Below are 18,731 nucleotides of genomic sequence, written 5' to 3' on the forward strand. Positions count from 1 at the left end.
TTCTTGGACAACTGAGGGGTTGGTGTTTGAGGGGATTTCTGTGGTTAAGGATTTTTTTTTTCTTTAATGAGAATTGAATAAATTTCAGTGTTTTACCAGATTAGATGTAACAAGAAGGAAAAAAAATGTCTGAACCTCAGTGAAGAACCTGAACATTACTCAGTTACCTGCAGTTACTGTACCTATAGATTCAGCCAATTATTTACAAACTTATTAAGAACTTCACTGTTTTACCATACCAGCCTTTAAATTACAATAACATACTGAATCGCTTTTTCTTGGCTAAGATAAAAACATTGTTCTATGTAAGCTTCTTTCTCCTTCCCCCCAAGGCAGTTAAACAAATAAAATAATTTTTTTACTCCAAGTGTTTTGATACAATGTGACTATTTCCTTCCAGAACAACAATCAATAAGCAAGATTAATTTTACAACATAAAATTAATACAACATAGATTACAACCTAACTTTCAGCATCAAAAAAATACAACAGTAAAAAAATCTTTTTATACAAAAGACTGGACAGTTCACATACCACAATTACATGGCTTGTTATTACTGCCAGTCACAGGAAATAGGCCTTATACTGAACAGAACAGAGAACAAAATCCGCTATCTGCCAAGATTCAGATGACTGAGTGCAGACAAGAAAAAGGAAAAGAGAAAGATTTCTGACTGATGCTGCATCTAGTCAAAAAATAAATAAAGGGCCTTGATCTTTTTGGTTGTCACTAAGGTAACTCTTCATCATAAAGAGAAATAAATAAATGTGTTAATTTTTCTCTCCAGTCAACACAACATGAAAGACCAAAGGATCTCTCTGACCATAAGATTTCAAGAATCACCTCTTCAATTAGTAGGATTAACATTAATTCTCATTAGAATGGAAACACTGCAAGTATAGAGCTAAACAAAAGTCCTAAAGTGCTTTTGATGTGCTTCTCAGTGTACCACCCCGGGCCCGGGGCTACCACAACCAACATCATCATTAATATCTAATGGATAATTAAAATCTATGCACGTGTGTAGTATAAACATACTACATCAGAAGTTTCTCAAGTGTAATGATTTTTCTTTAATTTAACATTCTTTAACCTTATGTTTCCATGTCTGCAACTAAAAATACTTCTACACCTCAAGTTGTCACAACATATACATAAGTATTAAAAATTTGATATTTTAATAATATACTGTAATATACTGTTTGCAGCGCTGTGCAAAATGCTTAAGAGGTCCATGACCACATTTAAGTTCGAAGCAAATTTATGGTTTCTTGAAATACTATCACTCACTGTTTCAGAAAATTATGTTTTCATAGCTTTAACAACAGGGTCATTCATCATACCATTAACCTGAACAATTACTACCTCTTCAAAATGTGAAAATACATGAAAGAGTGGTGATCTACTAACATCAGGTAGAAAAAATAAATTTGATTTAATATACTTTTCTCGGTGCTGCTTTCATGACCTAAGGTAAAACATGTAAAACAGAGTGAACTCTAAGATTATAACCAATTAGCAAAAAAAAAAAAACAAAAAAAAAAACTTAGACTTAACACCTTAACCACCCCAAAATTTGTCAAATAATGCATCAATAACAAGGTTATAGCTACATCAAAAGAATTCAGATCTTTTAAATCTGGCGTTTCATGTCAGATAAAAAATAGTCACTCTCATCTACTAATCAGGAAGAGTTGGGTAAGTATCGTTAATCATTGTGCTGTTTAACAACTTTGAAAAGCAATCTTATGACAGAAAGGTGATGGCAATCTGTTGCCAGTTGTCAAAAAGAGTGTCCAGTTTCAGTCACATCATTGTATTTACGCTTCCAAAGGGAATTCAGAGTGCATTTAGTAGAGTTAGTCATAAGTCATTGAAAGTTTCAGCACCAGAACAATGGTGGCACCATATTCCACATTTTTTACACATAAAAATATTCTCCTAGATACCTATAGGAGTTTTGGAAAAGGAAGAAAGGCAGAACTAAGTCTTGAGTAAACATGCTTTGCAGTCCCAAATATAAAGTCAGTTTAGAAATAGTTGGTGCAAAAAATGCTCATGCTTTCATTTTTTTTCTCCAATTGCCTGTATCAACCTGCGGGCTAAAGGAGTAAGGAGACTAGAACGTGGATAAGTTAAAATTGCACCTCATGGCAAACAGGCTTCACTATTTGATAAAGATGCACTTCAAAACCCCTCTCTAAAGCAGTGCCAGCCATAAACAAGATCTATACTACAGAAAGAAACTAACTTAAAGCCCAGCAGTCAAAGTAGTGAGAGAAAGAACTGAGATGTGCTGCAATATTTATGCAGCCATTATAATGCAAATGTGGAAGGTACTGGAGAGGCTGTTTGCACTGGTGTGCAGCCCCTTCAGTGCCGCACGAAGCCAGCGGAAAGGACAGCCAGAAGACACGCACAACCGCCAGCAGGGCACCAGGTCCACCCAGCCACACGCAACACCCGTGGGATCACCAGGGCTCCGTGGAAACAGCCGTTCGGAGCACGTCATGTCTCCTGCTTGTACTTAGGATATGAATCAGTTAAAGATACAAAGCACACATGAGATTAGCACGGCAAACGTAAGAGCAAGCCACGTCCACATTACTTGGTCACAGTCAAAGGTTTCTCAAGATGAAGCACCGGGCTGGAGTGCAGTTCGCACAGCTGCGCTGCAGAACCCTGACACCGCTACCAGACAAGCAGCAAACTTTAAACTATGTTAACACAGACACACAAACACAGAGCTACATGCTTCCCTGTAGCAAAAATAAAAATAAAATAAGAAGAACACTCTCCAGCAAAAGGATTTTGTAAAAGAGGGGGGTCCAAATTAAGATCTAATGTACATACACTTTGAAAACACAGTCTACCCTTTTGTAGGGAAGAAAAAGCACTATATATATATATATATATATACACACACATACATAAATATATATATATATATATATACATATATACACACACACACACACACACACGTTCAAGTCTTTCTTTTTTCGTTTTTAAGGTGTCTGCATTAATAGTAGAACAATACTAAAAGACCCAAGTATACAGGCATGCCAGATTGCTACAAAAAGTTCCTTGACCACACATCATGGTATTTATCTACACCAATTCACAGCCTCTTAACATATTCTCAGGCTAATCAGCATGTCCGCAATTATAGGATAGACTGCATACTCAAATGTATTTCTCTTGTAGTACAATACAGCTTAAGTACTTCTTAAACTGCAACGATCTTTTCACAGGCCAAAATTAACTACATAGCATAAAGGTGCATGTGCTCATGCACACACACATATATAAACAGTGTATAATTTCAGTACAAAGCACACCCATTACCTAGAGGTTTACAGTAGAAGCATTTTTGGTAATTAAAACCCCTTTCACCAAGCAATTATTGTTTTGCTTTATCGAAAATGCCTTTACTAAACAAAATTTAGTGTCAGAGAATTCCCAGATTTAATAGCACGTTATTGGTATTTCACAATACGGTCAAGCCCAAGCAATGCAGAAAAAAAAAAAAAAAAAAAAAAAAAAAAAAAAAAGAGCAAATTAAGGTCAACAGCTAATACCACAAACATTACCTTCTTATTATACAACCTGTTACATTTTATCTCAGTACATTTTGTAACATACCCAGACTACTGTATCAAACAGCCTGAAATATGTCAGCTGGTACAACCTTAATGTAAACACGGCTTCTTTTTATCTCACAATCTAGCTACGACTGGCTGTTTTATCTTCACTGCTGTGTCCTCCCCAGCCCTCACACACACACTCAAAAAGATGCAGAAACACCTCCTCTGAGATGCAGAGGCGCAGGCAATAAATATAAATACGAGGTTTTGCACCAGCAGAGTGGAAGGCAAGAGGAGGTTCAACTGAGGGAGCATCCACAAAGCCATCCCACGAGGGGGAATAAAAAGAGAGAGAACAATAATAACAACAGACTAAGGGAGAGGAGCGCCGAGGCGCCGGGCCGGGCTCCCCCCGCGGCCGCGGCCGCCGCGCTGCCGGCGGGGCCGCCCCGCGCAGGCCGCTCGCTGCGGGCGGAGCAGCGCGCAGCAGCGCGGAGCCCCGCGGCTCCGGCAGCACCCGCCGGGCAGCGCACGGAGCCATCCCGCTGTCTTCCCTTCAAGTTTTCATCTTTCTTCAGACACGAAGAAAAACCGCAGCCAGCGAGAAACTGCCTTTTTAGTACCTACCCTCATTCCCGGTGTTGATGCTTTAGAAACACCTGAAATCTCTCAATGCAGTTTGATTTCCTTATCATCACACCGAGCGAGTTATCTGCATAGCTTCCCCAGCCTTATCAGAGAAAAAACATATTGGATCCTTCTCATTCATAGCAAATAAGATACTTTTACAGTCTTAATTCAATTAATATGCATGAGCAGTATGCACGCATACATACATACAAACATCCACCTATTTCACGGGTATTATACACAAATTAATACCAGTTGGGCCTCACAGTGACAAGCAAGGATCAGGGCACATTGTTTCAGCAGAAACATTCTTTTCTAGAAAGCCGCAGCCAAGCAGCAATAAATCCCGGGTTTCCTAAAAGGCACAGGCACCGCAGTCTTCCGAGAAATTAATTTCTGCGTTTAAACTAAGAGGGCACGAAGGCAACTAAAGAAAATACCTCACCGGCTGACGGAATCCTTTCGATCACACACAGCTGCTGGAGGACAACCCACCTCCCAGGGCGATTTCAGTGTCAACACACGAGAGGAACGCCCCTGCCAGCCCCTCCGGCCGCCCAGCCGTGCCACCCGGCCCGGGGCGGGCGAGACCGCCGACAGCAGCTCCTCGCTGCCAGCCCTGCCCCTGCCACCAAAACCGCTGGGGGCTCTTTAACGTCCCTGGAAAGAGCAGAACGAAGAACAGCAGGACAAGAAGGACGTGACACAAGACAGCGTCTTCCTTGAGAATTCCTCAGTATTCCTCAAAGGAGGGCTGCAGATACCAGGAAAGCTTTGTCTGGAGTCATCTTTCTGTGTTACAAGATTGTATGTAAAATTAGTTGTGCCTTAGGTACGCGTTTTGCCTTACCACACGTACAGAAACCCTGACAACTGACAAACATTAGCCTATATTAAAAGGAAGCCACCTTCAAATTACTAAAATAGTCTTCCATTTAATTCATCTGGAGCAAAGAAAAATTACATACAAAACCAAAATAGTCAAGCTTAAATCTTCCACAGGAACTGACGAGACAAGGGTGTTACTAAAATTAAAATGCATGCACAACAGTGTATTACAAATTCATAGGATATAGTAAATCTTCCCCAAAACCAGACCAGGATTGTATCAAGATTATCAGGCAACATCTGCCTGAAATATGGCTGTAAATAAGTGCGACTTAGTTTGACCAGCACCTACTTTTAAGCCCTTGATTTTATAAATAGAAATATCCAATAATACCTAATGATAAAAACTCACTGTTTAGTAGGTAAAAGGGCAAATAAAAAAATAGAAAAGCAAACATTTGTCAGATACAAACAAGCAAATGATAGAAAAATGATGACCCTGAATCTAATTATTATAAACAGCTTAATCAGTACTTTGGTAGTTCAAAAAAAAAGTGCTGCAGCAGTTGCAATACACAACTAAAACTCCATCATCATTAATATTCTGCACTGAAAGTGCCTGTCTGTATGCACACGTGCAGAACTGCATAAAATTCTTCCATGAATATGCAGAATTGCATGAAATTCAAGCCTTCCATGCCCCATCTCAAATACACGGATTAAAAACTGCAGTTAGTATTCGCAGCGCTCGTGAACTGTTCCGTGACACCCCGCGCCTTCCCTGCCCCTCCGTACCTATCCTTAAACACTCCCAGAAAGCAGCAGCTTCACCGAACTTGAGCGCTGCTGCGCGGCTGCACGCTGCGCGCACGGGCACCGTCCGAGCGCCCCACGCGCAACCGCTCACCCCGCGCGGGCCGGCGGGCAGCCGTTTCCTCAGGAGAGACGGGCATAACGCGGGGAAGGCACAGCCGCGAGCACGAACGCGCGTGGGCAGCTGTCACTCGCCCTTCCCCGTGACACCTCGAGGCTTCCACGCGCCGGCAACGCGCCTCGGCTGCAGGGGAACGGCCGCGCCGCGGCCCCGGGCGGAGAGGGGCGGCCGGGCCGGGCCGGGCCGGGCCCGGGGCGCGCGGGCGCTGCGCTACGGCGCGGCAGCGGCGCGCTCACACCGGCGCTCACGCGAAGCCCCGCAGCGCCGGCGGGGCCGCGCCGCGGCCGCCGCTTCCTCCTCCTCCGGGCGCCGCCGCCGGCCCCGGCCCGCCGCCGCGCCGCGCCGGGCGCCCCCGCGCCGCCACCTGCCCGCCGGGCCCTCCCGCCTTTGTGCCGCGGCCTCCCGCCGCCGGCGCCGGCGCGTACCGTACGGGCGCCGCCATCCTCCGCCGCCGCCGCCGCGCTGGGCCCCCGCCCGCCGCCCCTGCCGGCCACCGTCTCTGCGCACCGAGCCGTCACGGGACTCCCCGCCCACAGACCTCCCGCGGCACCATAGAGCAGGGCGCCGCCGACGGAGGGACGGAGCGAGGGAGTGCTTCCGGGTCGCGGCGCCGCCGCCATCTTGGCCCCGGGCGGAAGTGGCTCCCTGTTGCCCTGGGCAACGGCGAGGCGGCGCGGCTGGGGGGAGGCCGCAGGGCTCCAGCTCCGCCCGCGCCCGCCGCCGGTGCGGCCTAGGTGCGGCCTAGGTGCGCCGCACCGCACTGCACGGGCGGGCAGGGCCTGCGGGGCGGGGCGCAGCGCCGCGCCCGAGCGCGGCAAGGAGAGCCGGAGCCGAGTCTGGTCTGGGCGGCGGAGCCGGTGGCGAGGCCAAGGCCGCTGCCCTGGGTCACCCCACGAGCCTCCGCTCCCCCTGCGGCCCCCGGGCCCTTGGAGCCCCCGTTCCTGCCCCCCGGCCCTGCAGTGACCCCGGCCTGCACCCCAGCGTCGCAGCCTCTGGCGCTGGCAGAAATACTGCCGTCACCTTTCTCCCAGCGATACCCGATTTTCAGAATTTTCTAACAAGTTTTCTGACTCGTTTCCTGTGGAACCCAAAACTGGTGACACCGTCAGACGTTTGCTCACATGGCATTTTTATTCACAGGCTATAGTGTTTTTTCTAAAGCTGAAGTGACAGTGAACAGCATTCGGGCAGGGTTCTCCTCTGCTGCCTGTCTCAAAGGTCCCATGCAGCCTCAAAGTGAACACCTATTGCAGTCACGAGTGCACCATCCTCTGTGACGACCACTCATGTTTGCAACTGCAACTGTTCAGCACAGTCCGATTTGAGCAGTCTAAGCATACAGCCCCTTCTCTGATTCACATCTGAGGCCACATGGTCCCCAGCCCACACCACACATCCCAGTGAAACTTTCCATCTGTATAGCTGCTTTAACACAGATTTTAAAAACTTTTATTAAGATTTCCTTGAATGACAAGGAGTGTCGATAACTAAGCTTCAGCCATGATCACTATTCATGATAATACTACATCAGATAGGAAATATCTTCCTGACAGTGTAACAATTTATTTGAAGAGTTTCCCTTCTAGGATAAACATGATCAGAAATTCTAATACAATGAACAATCAAAAGAAACTTTCTTACTACTGTACATATATCAGATGACTACCTTCTTGTTGCTGGGCACTTTTAGTTACTGAGACATACTGCACAAAACATAATGAAGGGGATGGACCAGAAGAATGCTATGCTCTAATCCTTATTTTTGTAACAAAACTGAGACTATCCCTGGTTGGCAGTTACTATGACCTTGTACCAATGTGCTTTGTATTCTTTGTACATAAGATATCACAGGCCAAGCAACATCAGGCTACCCTTAAAAGGAATATATGAGCTGCAAGAAGTGGTATTGGCCATTCAGAAAGTAGCAACTATCCCTGGGAGTAAACAAATGCTCTGGAGTATGACAGAGCATCTGCTATCTGTAGTCATTTAATTTTAGATGGGATTTAAAAGCTACTTCTTTGATGGCACATTATAACTGATCTTTTGTTATTTTGTTAAGAAGGATTTATAATACCGAATTCTCAAGCAGTTGCAATCACTTCCCCTTTCAAGCCCAGCTGGATTCTTTATGGCAGTAGTAGCTTAACTTTAATTTTCTCAAACACATTAAAGCTAGTGGGAGTCTGTTAATTGATCTCAGTAGTTGTGGATCTGGACTGGTCCTGCTAAAGTCTTGTGTTTAAGAGGAACAACAGCCGTCTCAGCTGAAGCAAAACCATGAATAAATTTGGGAGCTATTTCCTACATCAGATTATCAGATCTAGGTATCAACTATTTCCATCATTTTTTCACAATTTTTGGCAACAATTGAGGCTAGTTGCAGTTCAATAAAGCTATTCTCATTTGATCATCTGGGCTCTGCCAGTTTCTTTTATGTAATTCTTTGGCAAATTAGACATTTCAATCTGGTTAGATGCTTTTTCACTAGTGATGCTGGATGGTATTAAAAGCACCAGCTTTTAACGCATCTTGGGTCACAGGTTAAAAATCGATATACCAGGTATAATTTCCTAGGGACAGTATTTCTTACAATGAGTGGACAATATTATAGTCAAGAAGCTTGTTTTGCTCTTTGCATGATGAAACAAAACTGAAAAGCTGAAATAGAGCAGGACAGTTGTCACTAGGCAGGGAATCAGCCAACTAATTTCACACTGATAACTCCACCCTTGTCTTGCAATTCCTTAAATATGTCATATGAGGTAAGACCAATACTACCCTAATACTTGTGCCAACAATCAAAACTAACAATTTTTTGCAAAGGCAGAATTCATATATGCAGGATTTGTTTATAATCTGCAAAAATGGAGTAGTTAATTTTATGCCCTCATACTGGATGTTGGGTATCTTTGTTCCATCCTAATCTCAGCCTCTGTCAGCAGAATTTCTCCCCAGATCTTGTGTCACATGTCTGATCCAGTGTAGAAGATGAGTGTAATACTCACTTTTCTTAGAAGTATTAGTTAATGGCCTCTTGTCACATCAGGGGGCTACATAGACAAACCCATATTTATAATCTTATGTTATTGTGACTGCATACCTTTCCTTGAAGATATATCCACAGACAGTAAGTCAGAGGTTTCTCCGTCTCCATTTCTTTAGAAATCCTGTAAAATTGTGAGAGGATCTTGAATTACTGCCATTCAAACTGAGCTGAACAGCATGGGAAATAAAGAACATTTCATAATCTACATGCACACAGGATCTGAATTAAGGTTTCACAGGCAACTTTCATTTGGACATTGCCTAACTTTTAAACACTTGGCTTTGCAACTTTAATAATGTTCCTTTAATATGATATCTGGTGTTTTATGTGTTGTTAAAAGGGAAAACTGTCAGTGCAGGATCATGTGGCAGCACAGCACTTCCATGGGTTATCAACAGTGCTGACCCAGACCTCTGCCCCTCTTACTAAAAGAGAAACAGATAACAATAGTGGACTGTTACCTTCTATCTAGACTAGCAGTGGAGGAGGATGAGTGTTGGAATTTGGATTATTCAGTGGATTCATAAGACCATTCCTAAGGCTATTTAGTATTTACACAGTTGTTTCAAGCATGTTTCTGCAAAGTAGTGTGATTTATTAGGAGCCAGCTCTTACAAAATGAACTAAAACAGTTAATTAGTTAAGCTTGCATAAGCTGACCACAAGATCAGTCCTGCAACTTCAGAACCATCTTCGTCTGTATTTGTATACCTCTAATATAATAGCCCCCTCGCCTTTTCTTAGCTCAGCGGCTGACAGACTAATGAATTGACCCTTTCTCTCATGGCTTTCTCACTTGGCCTTTTCATTACCTCCTCTAAATTGTAAAATTTTTGTCATCTAGCTAGAGGAGAGTCCTCTCACCTCCCTCAGGCATGCAGCAGCTGCTGTTTTGTCCAGGGACACTAAATTCTTGCCATTTCTGTACAAGGGAGCAGTGTGGCGGGCACAGGAGACAAACTTTGCCAGCTGGATTGGTGATTACTCACTGGTGAGAAGTGAGGCATCAGTCTCAGGAAAGCTCTGCCCCAGTTCTAGCTCTGGGAGCAAGGAAGTCCTCGGCTGCACATCCCACCGTGCCCCTTTCCACTGCTTTCCCCTTTTGTTCAGTCCCGTGTGGGGTGGCCCCACACCTCTCACACAGCAGTGTTTCTTTCCTCTTTGCCTCTGCCAAATCTCTACTTCCAGGCTTCGATCACCTGCTCCTCACCCACCCTGTCACTCCTCTCTTTACCTCCAAGATGCCTCCAGCTTCTGTTCCCCTCACCAGGTCCAAGTTCAACCTCTTTTGTCTGGTTCTTTGTCTAACTTTCTATCCTCCATGACTTTCCTTTGCTAGTGTCTTCATCCTAGCAAACTCAGTTCCTTAGTTATGCTGTGTCTTCTGTCCTTCTCCTGCTGCCAGTTCCTTACACAGCCAGTCTTAGCATAAAATTCCTCTAATTCCATTTCAGTTTCTTTGTGAACCTCAAGCTCCCGCTCTCAGGTCTCAAAAATCCACTTTCCCAATCCTAGGTTTTAGTTTCCTCCCATCTGCCCCTCTGCCTAGCCAGACCTTTCTGCCCTATTTTATTCCCCTCCCTTCTCTTGAGTCATCACTTTACCAGAAGTTTTGTTTAGCCTTGAACAGGGGGCTGCAGCGTGCTGGGTTACTCCGTGGAAAGGAAGTGTGCTTCGACGGCAGGCGGCACAACAAAGCCCATTTCATTTTGCAAGCATCACCCCAAACCTGAAAATAACCTGTGCCTTTCGTCACTGCTTTTCGATCTTCACCCTGAATGTTATTTCACCTCCACTGCTTTAGTCACAGGTGTACAACCCCCTCCCAGGGAGGCTGTTGAGAGTTGGTACTGCTCTGGAGCTGAGCTGGGGAAGGCAGAGAAACCGTACCTTGAGGATGCATTCAGACATTCAGAGCCTGTGGCAGCTTCCAGGAGCTGAGACTCCAAGAGAGTAGCCGACCAGATTTGCCACACTGAAAACAGAGACTAACCCACCATCGTGAAAACTTCTGCTGAGGGTGAGATGCTGTTGCAATATGAAAAAGAATACAAAGAAGGGGAACCTCAAAATGTGGTTCTCTGTTGAAGGATTACGGTATTGTAAGATGTTGCTATTTTTACTATCATCTGTTCCTTTTGTATGTTCAGAGTCTGTTCTGCTTACTTGAGTGACAAGAAATGCTTTTTGTTTTTTTTCCTCCTGTTGGCTCTACAAAGCAAATATACTTATGAGACTGAGAGAGTTTGTTTAAGGTGTCTGTGTTATCAAAACTGGGCAGCATGAGTTACAGTTGTCAAACTATCATATATATATATAAAAAAAAATCTGGTCCTGCCAGCTTCAGCTTTCAACTCATCAGCCACATGCTTCAGGCCCTTCGCATGTTTTTAAACACGTCTCCTAGGCCCTACAGGGGCTCTTCCAGGTAGAAAAACAGGACACATCAACTCTGAAATAGCACATCCAAAATGCCATGCATGAGGTATCAGTTTTTCTTATTCACTATCATGCACACAAACTTTTTCAAGTATATGCTGTGTCCTAACTGCCCCAGGTTAGTAGTCCTTCAATTTATTTAGTGCAAAAGAAAACTGCAAATCCATAGGTTAGTAAGGAAGTTAACCTTCAGTTATACAAATGGAGAGTCAGCCAGTTCAAATAGCTTATCTTTCAAAGTCAACACTACAAGAAGTAGAAACAAGCAAGAGATTTTTAATCACAACAGAAAAAATAAATGTATTTTTTTTTAGTGTAGTTATTCAAGACAGGATAGTATAGCTGTTATAAACTCCTACTTTTCTCTACAGTGGAAAACAGGGCAAATTAAAGGCCTTGGTTATCTGTACTTTGAAAGGGGAAAGGCTGAGATGAAAACTGAGTTAAACAGAAACAGATGCTGATTATTCCAACTCCAGTCAGGCTATCTGTAGAGAAGCCAACCTTTCTCAGCTTCATTTCATTCTTGTGATATTTGCTGACATCCCAGGATAACCCAAAAGGATCCAGCACAAAACTCTCCAGTTTTTCTTAGCTTAGATCTGCAGCACCTGAATTTCCTAGGTAGTGGGTCCAAGACTAAATTAACTGCCAAAACTAAGGAGTAAGAGAAGCTGGGTATTCACAAAAGCTAGTTGGAACCCACAGAGATGTTAAGCTTCCTCTGTAGTCCACAGAGATAAAACGATGCTTAGCCACTCTGAATCATATTCTGCAGGCATCACTTTTCCCAGGGACCCTGGGGAACTGACCATTCCACAGGAAAAGCCACTTGTTCCCCAAGAAAGTGCTTTCAAGCCTAACGTGCCGGTGGGGTCACCAGCTTTCTGCATGCTGCCCGTTTGCTCTCGGTCCCAGGCACTACCTGAGTGTCATAGGGCTGCATGCTTGCAGGTGGGACCTGGCCTCTCCTACCAGCAAACCTGGGCCTCCCGCGCCAGACTTCCCGAACTGGCTGGCACCAATAACCTGGCATGGTGTGGCTTAGATTTCATTTACACAGCATGTTGCATCATGCCTTCAAAGGTCCATGAAGATTAGTACCAGGCTGACTGGTACGTGGGAATGCTAGTATAAAAGTAGCCTAAATTCTTCTATGCTATGCTTCATAAAAGGCTCTGTCCTGCCTCTGTTCTAGATGAAAGAGGGAGCAGGCTTCTGCTTCCCCATCAGTCCCGGTAATCTCCCAACAGGCACAATGGTGTGGCCGGGCAGCCTCTCCTTCAAAGAGAGCCGTCCGAAGCCAGCAGTCCTGCACTCTTATCATTTTCAGCTGATAAAGGTGTGAAGCAGAAGAAGAGGCTCCCACAGTAGCCAAGAAAGGGGAAAGGTCTCTGGGAGTGTTGGCCCCAGAAAGGCAGCACAATTTTATTGCATGTTTTGCTTAAGGTTATTTTAACCAACTCAACTGTGTCCTGAAAGTGGCTGGGAGTGGCAGCACATCCATGCTGAGCTGTGTAAAAAAAGCCAGCTGCCCCATGCCCAGGCAAGTAGCATTGCCAATAGGTTAACCAAGGCCATAGGCAAAAGCAGTTTTACTCTGGATTACAACTTGTCACTGTTGCAAACTCCACTGTCTGAAATGTGGAAAACACACAGATCAGCAGCAGAACAGGAGAGTCCTCAGGGAAAAAAGAATCAATTGCACACTCTGTCCCAAAACAAACCAAATTCAAATTCTCTTAAAAAGAGAATTTTAATGTAAAAGGTGTATGAGAAGGGAAATTGAGTTTGAATAAAACATTTTGTCTGTTGGTCTTAATAGCTGCAGCTCTGATATCGATTCTCTCCCCCTCTTCCAGGCTCTCAGCAGGGACTAAGTGTTCCTCTGGAGCCAGCGATGAATTTCCTGAATGGTGACAAACAGCAGTCAGGCCTGAAGTCAGTTCCATAGTGAAATCATTATATAAATGGCTCTTTCCTGCAGGAAAGAGACAGATGAAAAATCAGTCAAATCAAAAAATAACACGAAATGAATAATCTTCCAGTTCCCCTAAAGGAAGCCAAAAGTGCAACCCCAACAATGATGCTGGCTCACTCGGGGCATTACATGAAGTCCACCTATAAAGGAACGTTTACGTTGAGGATTCATGAACAAAAAATCCTGAAAAACTAGATCTATTCAGGTGTGGAATGATCTTCCAAAAGGACATCATGAAACTCCTTCTGCCTAGAGACATGAAAACTAGGACAGAGTGAGCACTAACAACCTTAATATTTATTATTGCTGTGATAATGCACAGCAGCCTGATCTTGATCTTATATGCTAGGAGATGTACAGGAAAGATTGTTCTGATTCAAAGAGCCTGTAAGCTAAATGCAAGACCAGAAAAATGACATGCACTTGCCATAGACAAGGGAAGCATGAGGAAAGAAAAACAGTTCATGTGCAGTCAACTTTGCATAGGCCACACAGGGAAGGAGAGTGTTGGAGATAGCTGTGAAGGACTTTTTTTTTTTTTTTTTTTTTTTTTTTTTTTTTTTTTTTTTTTTTGACACACACTAATAAGGGGCTCCTTGCAAGCATGGGAGAAAGCACAGAGGTGTTTGAAACAGTAAGAAGTGGGCAGTGGAACTGGTCACCACAAGGTGATCTCAGGAAAGAGCTGACACCCCTGTAATAAACTAAAACATCAGTAGTGATGGGCTAGGGAATGAAGGACCTTGAAGCTGAAGGCATTTAACACAGAAGAAAAGGGAGAGTTGGTAGATAGAAAAAAGTGACACAGACACAGTGACAAGCTAGGAACAGTCCGGCATTGTACGAACAAGGACTTGGTTATTCGAGAGTTTTCTTTCCCCTCCTTGTTTCCCAAGGGGAGGAGGGGTGTTTCAAAGGATAATAATACAATCATTTCACTGTGTTAAGAGATTTATGGCCTGAGTTTACCATGTGTTAAAATATTGATTCTGTTTCTAACATATGCTTTAAATATTGACATTATTGACTATATAAAAGACTGGCTTCTGCATACAAAAGCTGGGACTTCAAAGTAGGATCCAGTGATACTGGATAAATACAAAGTGACGTAAGTGAAGCACAAGTCTCAGATTTTTTTCCACTCAATTAAATAAAGATAGCAAAAGAGACACTAAGCAGTGTGTGGTGCTGAGAAGCTGGAATAATTAAACAATAATATGACAGACGGTGCATTTACGGGCAATTACAGCATGCCTCTGCTGGCACTTTACGGCACAAGGCCAAAGACTTAAGTGATTCAAACCACACAAGTAGAGCAGTAACCTCCCAGAAACGCCAGTCTGGAGCATCTGGCTTGGGAACCCAGAACGGGATTTACGCGTAATGCTAAGACAGGCCGTCAGATCACGGCAGTTACCGGACATTATTGATAGAGGGAGAACAGAAAGAGCAGCCAGTCAAAAAGCTGCTTCTGTGTCCCTTGGACAATATATTTCCAGGCACTTGGCACAAATGAAGCAATGAAATACAAATCTTTACGCTGAATAAGGACTTCTCCTTCCACCTTTTATTCTTGCCTTGATGCATACAGCTTGAAAGTCCCACTGCATTAGAATAGCAAGAGATTTTAAGATACGTATATTTGTTAAATTGAACTCAAAGAAATGCACTCGTTTACCATTTTCCTTTCAAAACCAAAGAATGTTTTTAATCTCAAGCTGTCTTCAGGCTCTGAAGACACCTCTGAGGTGTCCTTACAGGAACCCCTCAGGAAGCCACCCTAGGCTTTCTGTCCCCAATCTGCTGCTCCCAACCCAGAACGACCTTCTTCATGTCCTGCGTCCTATGGTACTAGTCAGTGTTAAGGGAACAAATGCATGAAAAAGCAAATCTCCACATATATTCTTGAAAGCGTGATATGTGCTATTCAACACATGTCACAAAGTCATGCTGCAACACTGCACTTCTGGCCTCAGCAATTGTAGAGCTGAGAAGAGTTCTAGATATTTAGAAAAAAATGAAAGAGAGCAGAGACAGATCAGATGTTATTAAAAGCTTCTTAAAACTGTCAACAAAGTATTTACTTAGAATAGAAAATCACTCTCAAGATGGGCAATTCTCATGAAACTGGCTTTATTTTTAAACATCCCATGTCTGGAGTTATATGTTTATATGGTACTCTCAACAAGGTTTTTGTTTTTAAAGTAATGACCTGATTCCAGACTTTCTTGTATGAAAAAAGACACTACTACAAAAAAAAAAAAAAAAAAAAAAAAAAAAAAAGAAGAACATGAACTTGAAAGACTCAGAAAGTAGAGTAAAAATAAAAAGCAATTCAAATGTGTAAAGACATAAGAAGCAAGCCTCATAAAGCTATAGGACTGGCAATATTGCTTCACCTAAGTCCTTTTTTCTTATACTTTGTAGGAGATGTTTCTCAAGACTTAAAACAAATGTTGTTTTGTGTCTGCAGGGCTTTAAGCAAGCGGCTGCCATGTTATGAAACTCTCTGGATTCCAGCAATGCTCATCCCTTTGCTCTCTGCTGTACTGAGAATATCCGGGAAGAGGAGTAGGAAAACAAGATTATCATTTGTAAAGTTATTGCTGTTTTGTGGTTGTGAGGCGTTCTGCAGTGCACAAGAATAACTTGTTTGCAACATCAATAGAATAAGGATGGAACATCAAGTGTGTTATTCCCTTCTCACACACTACCCTCACACCATGAGAAACATCAGCAAGTTTTATTTGAAGGTCCAGTTTAGAGACTCCAGGAAGTAGTAGAAGTCTGGCATCCCCAGGTACTGGGGTAGCACCAAGACAAGACAGTAACTCAGGACTGCCCCATTCCGAGTGCTTGGGGCATTTCCCAGATCAAGGGGTTTAGGCAAAGTATTCCAGCGTTCTAGCTATTTCTGGCAACCAGAAAGGCTCATAAGAGAAAAGTGTGTATGTTAGAGAGCACAGCCCACAGCCAGAAAACTACAAAAAAAAAGTATATAACCACCTTTTTCTTAGCAAAATAAAAGATTGAGTCCTTCATATGTAATTGGGAAACTCATCTTCTCCTGTTCCTCTTCTAACACAAGGCTGGGGTCAGGTTCTCTGTGACACCCTTTCCACTTTTATCAGCTACACTTAACACTACTGTAGTGAATGAATGCTAGCCAAACTCAAAGCTAACCCATTACTGTCTTTGAGGCACTCTGAAATCCTCAGAAAGAAGATGAAAAATAGCACAATATTAAGCTCTGGACTATGCTCTTGCCTGTCTCCTCTCTCATCCAGTCCTTCCAGTCCTGCAAATGGCAACTGTTTTTTTTTTTTCCCCCAAACCAAAAGAGGTGTCAAAGAGGTGCAAAAACAGACTTACCAGAGACTGCTGAAAACAATTTCTCCAGATCACCTGTGTCTCAGTGCTATCAGCCTTCTAGATAGGCTGCCAAGTTGGCATTTGGCTGCCTAAGAAAATGGATTTAGCACAGTGCCAGATGCCACTTCTCAATCACTAAAATGCTCAAGGAACAAACTGAGTTGACCATTGTTTCTCATCACTGAGCAAACAAACCCTGTTGGCAGGAAAACTGTTTTGGAAAGTGATTCCCTGCATGTCTGAGATGGGCTCTGGTTGCTGCGAGGCCAGCCTTATGTGAGGACTGGCACTTCAGGTGGTCATCTACACTCTGAGGGATGCTGTCAAGAAAGCCTACACTGGCAATTTGATTTCAATGTCTTGCTTTCAGTTAATATTCTGTTGCTCTGCAGGCCGTATTTGTTTTCACAAGAATAACTGCTGGTCTCGCAGAGCAAGATTTTTATTCATAATTATCATCTTGCAAAAAAACACTGATGTCTTTTACAGTTTATTTTTAGCTAAGATGCTGACTGGATCAGTTAAAAAAAAAGGCTACCAAATTATTGATTTGTAAATCGCACAGACTGTGTAAGATGCCCTCATCTACAAGCAGCCACAATCAGTGCCTAATCCCCCTTCTTCACTTCCAATCAATACGAAACACTAATTGGCACACCAGCTAGCACACTAGGCGGAAGAGGAAGTTTTTTCCATTGAAATCAGCGGGAACACTTCTGCGGACTTCAAAGGGTAGAGAAGGATGTCCCAAGAAAGCACAACCAGCCTCACCAGTGCCAATCTTCTGCCCTGAAAGCGGAATACGTGAATCAGAACAGCGACGGGACCAGTCCTGTGCTGCCGCGGGCCGAGCTCAAGTGTTATCTTTGGCGGAGCGCAGGGAAGGCAGGAAGCAGGAGACGCGCTCCGGCCTCCGCAGGTTGCTCTGCTGGCCTCCAGCAGCCGAGGCTCCCAGGCACGCGGAGGCGGGCTACCTGAGGGACCCGCGGCTTCCTACTGCAGGTTGCCTCAGAGGAAAAAGGAAGTGGCCCGGGAACAACGCACACAGAGGCTTTAAATAGCTACCGAGAGGTGTTGCTTACTGGAAGCGACTGTTTTATCGCAGGTTTCGCTGTCAACCCAAGAGCGCCGTGGCTACCACGGCCGACGGGTCCGCGGCGCAGCGTCCAGGCTGCGCGCGGCCGGCCGCAGCAGGGCAGAACGCGAAGCCTGATTAGCAGAGGTCGCTTTCTCTCGCGTTTTCCATCGCCGAACACAGCTTGCGCTTTATCTCACCCACCCCGCTTTTACCCAGGGCCGGCACCAAGCCGTGGCGCGAAGGGAGCTGTGCTGCCATCCGCCACCGCTCGTGCTTTAGGCGGTGGCGCAGCTCGCGTCACGGATCCGGACGCGCGGCCCAGAGCGCGCCGCCGCCGCCGCGCTCCCGCCTCCCGGGATTTCACCTGCGGCCCGGCCGCAGCGGCGGCGATCCCCGCCGTGCACCGGGCAAGCCCCCCCACCCCCTCCACCCCGCCCGCCGCCGGCCCGCCGCTACCAGGACTACAATCCCCAGCATGCACTAGGGGCGCGAGGGCCCGCCCGCACCGCTTGCGTGCCGGCGCCTCCGCGCACTGCATGCTGGGAAGCGTAGTTCTCTCCCTCCCCCCCGTCGGTCCGCTCCCTCAGCGCTGCGCGCCCCGTGGGCGGCACCGCGCCTGCGCGTCGGCGGCACTGCGCCTGCGCGCCGCCGCCATGCCGGAGGGGAAGGCCGCGTTCCGGGAGGTGCTGCCCAAGCAAGGTACCGCGGGCCCGGGCGGCGACGGCGGCGACGGCGGCGGCGGGGGGCGGGCGGCGGCCGGGCGGCGCTCACGGCGGCGCTTCTCTCCCGCTGCAGGGCAGCTGTCGGTGGAGGACGCGCCCGCCATGGTGCT

The 18,731-nt window shown here is 45.2% G+C and overlaps 1 protein-coding gene and 1 long non-coding RNA gene across 4 annotated transcripts in view; both read right to left on the reverse strand.

Annotated features, from left to right (window-relative positions):
* The window catches only part of SHOC2 (SHOC2 leucine rich repeat scaffold protein), a 71,453-nt gene extending 64,986 nt beyond the window's left edge, over window positions 1–6,467 (reverse strand). For 2 of the 3 annotated variants that reach the window (XM_062580281.1, XM_062580279.1), the window contains exon 1: window positions 6,406–6,467. The gene's annotated coding sequence lies outside the window, so the exon portion shown is untranslated. Of the gene's footprint in view, window positions 1–5,953; window positions 6,094–6,405 lie in introns of those variants that run through there. The other variant, XM_062580280.1, reaches the window with a different exon arrangement.
* Window positions 6,468–13,198: 6,731 nt separating this feature from the next.
* On the reverse strand, window positions 13,199–18,285 carry LOC134142795 (uncharacterized). The gene is made up of 3 exons (XR_009958961.1): window positions 17,904–18,285; window positions 16,822–17,610; window positions 13,199–13,449 (listed from the first exon to the last, which is right to left on the reverse strand). It is a non-coding gene; the product is annotated as an uncharacterized LOC134142795 (long non-coding RNA).
* Window positions 18,286–18,731: the final 446 nt, after the last annotated feature.

The sequence above is a fragment of the Rhea pennata genome, chromosome 7 (assembly GCF_028389875.1).
Source record: "Rhea pennata isolate bPtePen1 chromosome 7, bPtePen1.pri, whole genome shotgun sequence".
NCBI lineage: Eukaryota > Metazoa > Chordata > Aves > Rheiformes > Rheidae > Rhea > Rhea pennata.